This window comes from Macrobrachium nipponense, chromosome 37, assembly GCF_015104395.2.
Source record: "Macrobrachium nipponense isolate FS-2020 chromosome 37, ASM1510439v2, whole genome shotgun sequence".
NCBI lineage: Eukaryota > Metazoa > Arthropoda > Malacostraca > Decapoda > Palaemonidae > Macrobrachium > Macrobrachium nipponense.
Window position 1 is genome coordinate 46,675,545 of NC_061097.1, and position 9,222 is coordinate 46,684,766.

A 9,222-nucleotide genomic window follows, 5' to 3' on the forward strand; every position below is an offset into this window, starting at 1 on the left:
TTATTATATATCACGAGAGTAATTTGTTTCTCAAAGAAAGGGCTATTCAGTTTTGTAGTGTTTAGTGTAAGATGTTCAGATTGTAAATAATGTCAGTGACAGGAATTTAGAATCCAGTACAGTAAGTGTTTTGGGTTTCATTGCAAGGTTTGGAAAGGATTTGTGTGATTTTTAGCAGTTATGGCCTGAATGTGACAGTAATCATTGTAATGTTGTTTCTTTAGAGCCACCCGTTGTACGCCTTTAAATATATTTGTATATTATATATCTATGTATATATGTAAGTGTATTGTGTGTATGTATAATAAATGAATATATATGAATATGTGTATGTATATACATATATATACACATTTATATACATACATATATAAATACATACATACACACACACACACACAAATATAAATAGAGTTAACTTCACTCCATTCAAAAGTAATCACGATTCGAGTTCGTTGGCGAGAAAATATGAATTTTTGAATCCGCTTATTAAAAAAAAATCTCTTCGATATAACAGGATCTCTCTCTCTCTCTCTCTCTCTCCCTCTCATTTTCTCTCGTCTCGTCTCTCTCTTCCTCTCTTCTCTCTCCATTCTCCGGTTTCGTGCGGTGTTTTATTAATATTTTTAATGAAAGTATTTAATTAAGTGTTCGACGCAATCGGCGCCCAGTTGAATTCCACGGGCCTTTTAACCGAACCGGAGAATTTATATTTATATATATATATATTATATATTATATATATATATCTAATATATATATATATGTTATATATAATACTTTTTAGGACACCATTTTTGGTTTTTCACGGATACAACAACATTCATTGAATAGAATGGCTTTTTTTCACTATTAACCGGATTTTTTGAAATTGCTTCATATTTTCTAATTATTTTCTTCACTTCATTGTTCAGGTTACTAATGGACACATATGGGGTTCTTCCATTTACTCAGTATTTTTTTACACGCGAACAGCTGTTTCGTCAGCCTATACGTATTGACGTTATCAAGCGTACTGATACAAATATGAACCTGCATGCGTTTTGTGACGTCATGAGAACGGAAAGGTAGTACAGTGCCAAAGACCTAGTTTTAAGTATTTACAAAGGACTATAGTGAAAAACAGAATAAGACAAATAAATAAATATGTTAACAAACAGAAATTATATCATAAGTTGAAAATAAGTTATTATATACACACACACACACACACACACACACACACATATATATATATATATATATATATATATATATATATATATATATATATATATATATATATATATAACACTTATATATGTATGTATGTATATATCGTGGTGTTTGTTTCTTTCATTCATTGTGCGCGTCTGTTTAATAGGCATACGTATAGTAAATTCGTAGGTGTGGATAACGTACATACATACATACACTATATATATGTGTGTGTGTGTGTGCGCGCGTGGGGAGAGAGAGAGAGAGAGAGTACATAATTTTCTGTCTACCAGCACAAATAGATTCACGCGAACATAAGTTAATTTTAAGCATTTTCAAAACTCACCCACGCATGTATTTTCATATATAAACTTGTATATGCAAATATTTTAATATATGCGCTTAGCGAACTATAATAAAATCGCTACAGTGTCTATGATTGCATTTTACGCTTTCGGGAATGTCTTAACGACTTCTTCTCCTAAAAGAGAAAATTATTATATCTTTTCGTCGGTACATTAGCCCCGCCCTCCCTTTTCGGCTGACGCCACCCCCCCCCCCCTCCCCCCTCATCGCCGGGTCGTCAGGGAGAGAGAGAGAGAGAGAGAGAGAGAGAGAGAGAGAGGATAAAATAATGGAGAAAAAGCCTCAATACTAAACCTCATTATTCTTTATAGAGAGAGAATAAATGGAGAAAAAGCATTAATTCTAAGCCTCTCTATTCATAGACTAGAGAGAGAGAGAGAGAGAGAAGAATAAATAAATGGAGAAAAAGCAATAATGATAAGCCTCTCTATTCATAGACTTGAGAGAGAGATAGAGAGCATTAGAGAGAGAGAGAGAGAGAGAGAGAGAGAGAGAGAGTCTCTATTCATAGACTTTTAAGTGCCTCCGGTCACACCCTTGTCAAAATAGGCTTCATAAGTTACTGTCACTTGTCGTTAAGGCTTCAGGACTCCATTTTTGAAGGCAGGTTTTTTTTTTTTTTTTTTTTAGGCCCCCTTGTCGCTAATATTTAGGCGTTTGAGAGGGGGAGGGTTGGGTGGGAAGGCCGGCGGGGGTTGACTACAGTTTGCCCATCTAGAGTTTCACGTCGCGCCTACCTTGCCATCGCAACTGGTGAATTGTTGAACGGATTCCAGTCAAACTTGACTCAGTGTATTATTATTATTATTATTATTATTTATTATTATTATTATTATTATTATTATTATTATTCAAAATATGAACCCTATTCATATATGGAATAATCCCACTGGGGCCTTCGACTTTAAATTCAGTCCTTGGCCTGATATTAATTATTATTATTATTTTTTTTTTTTTTTTTGCTCTATCACAGTCCTCCAATTCGACTGGGTGGTATTTATAGTGTGGGATTCCGGGTTGCATCCTGCCTCCTTAGGAGTCCATCACTTTTCTTACTATGTGCGCCGTTTCTAGGATCACACTCTTCTGCATGAGGCCCGGAGCTACTTCAGCCTCTAGTTTTTCCAGATTCCTTTTCAGGGATCTTGGGATCGTGCCTAGTGCTCCTATGATTATGGGTACGATTTCCACTGGCATATCCCATATCCTTCTTATTTCTATTTTCAGATCTTGATACTTATCCATTTTTTCCCTCTCTTTCTCTTCAACTCTGGTGTCCCATGGTATTGCGACATCAATGAGTGATACTTTCTTCTTGACTTTGTCAATCAACGTCACGAATGTCTAAGGAGGTATTAAATTTGGCATGTTAGGGATTCGAGGTGTTCCTTGAATATATATTGTGACCCTTCAGGTGTCATCCTCGGGAGTATCTGTTGAAGTGCTTCTTTGTTGGTTGTTTTTATTTTAATACATTTACATCTGATTTTTAATTTATTAATTTATTTGATTTTTGTAATTATTGAGATTTCTTCACTTTTTTGTTGTTGTAATAATTGAGATTCCTTCACTATATTTCCTTGCATTTTCTCATACTTTCACTATATTTCCTTTCACTATATTTCCTTGCATTTTCTCATACTTCCTAATGAGCACAATATTCTTGGGAAGGTTGAATATGAGTGAGTGGCCCCTGTGGTGGGCTTATTTCATATGAATAGGGTCCATCTTCTTAATAATGATAATATTAATAATAATAGTAATATAATAATTAAAAGAAAACTCATAATTACATCAGTCAATAAAATGGGAAAGTTCGCTTTTGTTATTTAAAAATACACTGCAGAAGGTTTTTTTTAATTTTTCTGCTGTATATATTTTAAATAACTAAATCAAACAGGCTACTACTATGGATTTTATTTTCCCAATATAATAATAATAATAATAATAATAATAATAATAATAATAATAATAATAATAATAATAATAGTAATAATAATAATAAAGGGAAACATTTTACGTGATTCGTTCCAAATTTGAAGTCAGTCTCTATAAAGAACGGCTGTCATTTGTCACGGGAATTTCACGAACATTCCGATTCGTAGGCCCTTGGAAAACGCCCAAGAGGACGGGGTGGTGGCCGGGGGCGTGGGGGGGAATGGTGAAGGACACAGCCATCCATACCTTCGGGGGATTTCGGAAACATGATACTCGACGCGTCGGAAAACGTGTACCATGAATTCATAGATGGAACAAGCTCGTTTGATTCAAACCTGACGTTATGACTTATCCTTCAAAGACTGTCCCGCGCTTTTCTGGTTAGGGTGGGTAGAGATTAAGAGTAGAGAGAGAGAGAGAGAGAGAGAGAGAGAGAGAGAGAGAGCCACGGTCCGACACGGCAATTTGAGAGACGAGCAGGCATCGCGTAGTGGCTGGTTGCCTAAGCTGGCGAAGTTATATGACTGTGATCACGAAGCAAGACGAACGTATAATAAGACTGCCCACTTCCTCCCCCCCCCCTACCCCTTCCCCCCTCCCAGGTCACTTAGCTCTCTGGTAAATGGTCGCTCGGGGATGGTGATGCCACCTGGGTTTTTGGGGTGGGGGAAGGGGACCATCATCATCCCCTGTGGTGGGGGTTTGGGAAGGGGGTAGGGATGGACATCTTGGGTTTGGTACTGCAGGGGGGCCTAGTGATGGCCTCCACTTGGGTACTCAGGGCTGGCACTAGGGGTTGGGGGGGGGAAGGGTGTTCACGTGGGACTGAGGGTATCCCCCTCCCCCCCCCCCCTACCGCCACCAGGGCTCTCAAGGGATGGCACTCAAGGATGGCTCCTCTGTACCCGTTAGGTCGCCCCGGGAGGGGGCATATCCACTCCCCATCCTCCCTCCCCCTTCATGGACATTCCAGTGATAGATGTGGCCCCTCCGCCTCCCCTCCCTGTAGTCCACTCTCCCGTCGTTTCTGTATTCCTGGCTCAAATTCCTGTCCATTTCTCTTAATAAATTGTCGGTGTTGCATTCATTGCTGAAATAGTCCCGTGTCGCAGGGAGGGAGCTGCTGCCTCAGTCACTCGTAGCTGAGAGTCTTTGATTTTTATTTGACTGAGCTTCTTCTGCAGCTCATTTATTTCCCAGTTCGTCTCTAGGGTTTTAAAAAGTTTTCTCTTCGAACTTCAGGAAGTTTCCAAACGTTTTTTTTTTTTAGCTGTTCTCGCGAGGAATAGGAATGGTGTCTAAGAACTTCCAGATTTACGGTTTACTATGTTGTAGGTTTTATTCCGCTGTTACTAGAGCCTCTTTTGGCACTACTTACGACTCTTTTTGTTATCTGTTTTATTGATTTGTTTATTCATTCATGACTCTTTTGAGCAACATCCAGCTAGTGTTCCAGATTGTCACTGGTTGTTCGTGCACAGAGAAAATACACAATGAAATGTTTTTTTTTTTTTTCATCTGTGCAAATCATCTTATTGCTATGCAGTCAGCGACTGCGTCTTGGGCTTTTGGTAATAAAGTAATTTACATTTCAGATGTATGTATGTATGTATATATATAATATATATATATATATATATATAATATACTAATATACATATATATACATATATATACATACACATCATTGTGGATGTCTTCACCATCATTATTATTATTATTATTATTATTTTATTATTATATTATTATTATTATTATTATTATTATTGTGTAGCCCAAACTAATCCACTCCAAGACTGAGAGCAAAACTTTCCCATCTCTTTTTATTTACTTTGGGTTAACGCCAAAGTCGAGACGAACAGCCAACCATCCAACTAGACAACCAGACAACCAGACAACCCTCGCTACGCTACCCTCACACACAACCTTGCAGGCTGATCAAAAGACGCCGCCGCCGCCGTTCCGCGGAACTCCGCAAACTTGGGGGGGGGGGTGGGGGCTTGGGGGGGGGGGGGGGGGGAAGGTGGGGCGGCGGTGGCGAAAGAAGAACAAGAGAACTTCGAAACACAAACAGAAATTGTTGTTTATGTTATGAGATAATTAGAAGTTGGCCCGAGTGGATTAACATGACACCGAAGGAGAATCTCTCTCTCTCTCTCTCCTCTCTCTCTTTCTTTCTCTCTCTCTCTCTCTCTCTCTCTGTGTGTGGGCGGAGACGAGGTATGACGGTGGTGTTGATTGTGATGATATGGTGATGATATCTTTCTTTCTTTCTTTCTTCTTCTTCTTCTTTATTTCCTTTCCTTTTTCTGTCCGTAAAATATTCATCTTGCTTTCTCGTTTAATTAAGTGGGGGAGGAGGAGGAGGAGTTGGAGGAGAAGTTGGGGTTGTTAAAGGAATTGGAAGTAAAATTGTTATTGGAGGAGTTGGAATTGGAATTAAAATTGGAATTGGAGGAGTTGGAATTGGGATTAAAGTTGAAATTGGAATTAGAGGAATTGGAATGGGAATAAAAATTGGAATTGGAATTAGTGGAATTGGAATGGGAATTAAAATTGGAATTGGAAGAGATGCAATTGGGATTGAAATAGGAATTAGAATAGGAGGATTTGGAATTGTAATTAAAATTGGAGTTAGAATAGGACGAGTTGGAATTGGAATTAAAATTGGAGGAGGGAGAGAAGTCTTAGCATCCTTTTTTTATGGCTGATTATTTCATGTCTTCTTGTTAGCAGGACTAATTATGTTATTATGTGCGTTCGTCTGTTGTTTATAATGATTCATTCATGAATAATCATAAATTGCAAATTATTTCATAAACTTTAATCAAGAATATTGAGGTCGGTGTCAAATCTAATCTATTTGTATATTTTCACGTGTTTCAGACCATATTATTTTTATATGCAGACAACCTCTCTCTCTCTCTCTCTCTCTCTCTCTCCTCCTTCCTTCCATCATCTCTCTCTCTCCTCTCTCTCTCTCTCTCTCTCAATTCTGTCTTCATGTCATTCAAATCATCGGTTGTTCTGTGAATTTGATGCAGGCAACCGTATCTCTCTCTCTCTCTCTCTCTCTCTCTCTCTCTCTCTCTCTCAATTCTGTCTTCATGTCATTCAAATCATCGGTTGTTCTGTGAATTTGATGCAGGCAACCGTACTCTCTCTCTCTCTCTCTCTCTCTCTCTCTCTCTCTCTCTCTCTCTCTCTCAGATAAATTCAGATTTGAACTTCTTAAAATTCTCTCTCTCTCTCTCTCTCTCTCTCTCTCTCTCTCTCTCCTCTCTCTCTCATAAATTCAGATTTAAACTTAAACTCTCTCTCTCTCTCTTTCTCTCTCTCTCTCTCTCTCTCTCATAAATTCTGATTTAAACTTATATTCTCTCTCTCTCAAAACAGATAAATTCCGATCTAAACTTCTTAAAATTATGTGTGTGTGTGTCTCTCTCTCAGATAAATTTTGATTTATACTTAAATTCTCCCTTACTCACACGCAGATAAATTCCGATCTAAACTTCTTAAAATTTTCTCGCTCTCACCCTCCTCTCTCGGTTAAATTCTAATGCAAACAAACTCTCTCTCTCTTTCTCTCTCACATACAAATAAATTCCGATTTAAACTTCTTAATATTTTCTCTCTCTCACATAAATTCTGATTTAAGCTTATATTCTCTCTCTCTCGCATTCAGATAAATTTCTATCTAAACTTTTTAAAACTTTCTCTCTCTCTCTCTCTCTCTCTCTCTCTCTCTCTCTCTCTCTCTCTCTCTCTCTCTGTGTGTGTAATATAAATTGCCACTACATAACGAAGCATTTGCTAAACAAGTTCCAAAGGCGCCTTTTCACCTCCGACCAAAATACCGCCAGCCAGATGATACTAACCACATCGGACTTGGATTCTGCTGTTAATGACCTGATTCATTTACAGCTCCCAGCTGCTGCTGCTGTTGTTGCTGCTGTTGCCGCTGTTGTTGTTAACAGCACGACTCTTCTTACTGCTGTTGTTAACAGCACGACTCTTTATGCTCTTCTTTAAAAAGAGGAATAGCTGAGCGTCTCTTCTTTATTAATTTGTCTTTGATTTTCGTTTCTCGCTTCAAGCGCTGTTTTCACGTTGTTTTTTTAATTTGTTTTTTAGTTTTTCCATATTTTTGGTTATATAGATTTTTTTAAAAATCATTTCACGTTCTGTTTTATATATATATATATATATATATATATATATATATCTATATATATATATGTATATATAGTTTTTTTTTTTTTTTTTTTTTTCTTGAAATCATTTTTGATGTCTTTCGTATGTTCATTGCTTCGTTATTCGCTTATGAAACTTTTTTAAACTTTGTTAATAAATCTGTTTATTATTCTGTATTTTGCTCTCATATTTGTTTTTTAATATATTCTATTCAGACACACACACACACAGGAGGAGACGGAGTGGAATATGCACCTTTTGCTAAAAGACACGTTAGTAATACCACCAATTTATGTAATTAGTGAGATATATATATATATATATATATATATTATATATATATATATATATATATATACATAAAATATTAAAAGCAAACTCTAGAGAGGCATGCAATGCATCACTGACATCTCTTCAGTGCAACGAAAACAGTTTTGGCCCGTCTGAAAGGGTCCTATAGCCCCTCCCCCCTCCACCTCTCCTCTCTCTCTCTCTCTCTCTCTCTCTCTCTCTCTCTCTCTCTCTCTCTGTCACAAAACAAAGCCTTGTAAAACGGAGATGCCTTGTTGCAAAAGAGGACTCCAACGACAAATTCACCTGACGTTTAAGAGGCGAAACGGTCAAAGTGTCTGTGTGTGTGTTTGTGTGTGTGTGTGGAGGGAGGGAGGGAAGGGAGGGGGCAAGAGGGGGATTGGGGGGAAGGTGGAATGAAATGCTAGGCGTCGAGGTGAACAAAGGAGAGACGAACAAAGGAGAGATTCCACCACTTTTATAGGAGCATCACACACAGACACACACACACACACACACGCGAGCCACGAGCGGCTACCTAGCTAAGCTGTAGAGCTGTAGTAGGGCGCTCGCTCGTAGCCTTTTAGCCTTTTGGCCTCTGTCGGGGGTCCAAGGGAACAAACTGCAAAGCGCATTGAATGCGCCCCATGCCAAATTGCCGGGTCTGTAAACCCCGGGCATTCCGCGCCCGTAAAAACAGTGGACGGCGACGCGGAAAAGTATCCATTCGGGAGGAAAGTGGCGAAGGGGAGAGAGAGAGTCGTAAAGTAACGTTTTCGTCTGAAGTTGTAGTATAGGTCGTAGTCGGTTGGTTAAAACGCGAGCGTCAAGACACGTTGTCGAAACGCGCGCGCGCTGTTAGGCGCGTTTGATTTTTTTTATATATATTTAATTATATTTCGGTCTATTATAATACCACTGATGAGAGTCGTAAAAAAACGTTTCGCCTGAAGTAGTATACGTACGTCGTAGTCGGCTGGTTAAAACGTGCGTTTACGAAACGCGCGCTTGCTTTTAGGTGCGTTTGATTTTTTTATATATATTTCTTTATATTTCCGTCTATTACAATACCGCTTAAGATCGGTATCGCCTTATAAAATAATTATCGAGGCATTTAAACAGTTAAAAGGAGACTACGCTCCCCTTGATACGGTATCAACCTTTGAATTTTTGTGTACATTTTTACTGTCTAGCGGTCCTCTCCGAACCGCTCGGTAAGTGAGCGGTATCGCCGCC

At 38.4% G+C, this 9,222-nt stretch overlaps 1 protein-coding gene across 2 annotated transcripts in view; it reads right to left on the minus strand.

Moving 5' to 3' along the window:
- The window catches only part of LOC135209239 (insulin-like growth factor-binding protein complex acid labile subunit), a 440,028-nt gene that overhangs the window by 361,680 nt on the left and 69,126 nt on the right, over positions 1–9,222 (minus strand). The gene's annotated exons all lie outside the window — the stretch shown is intronic.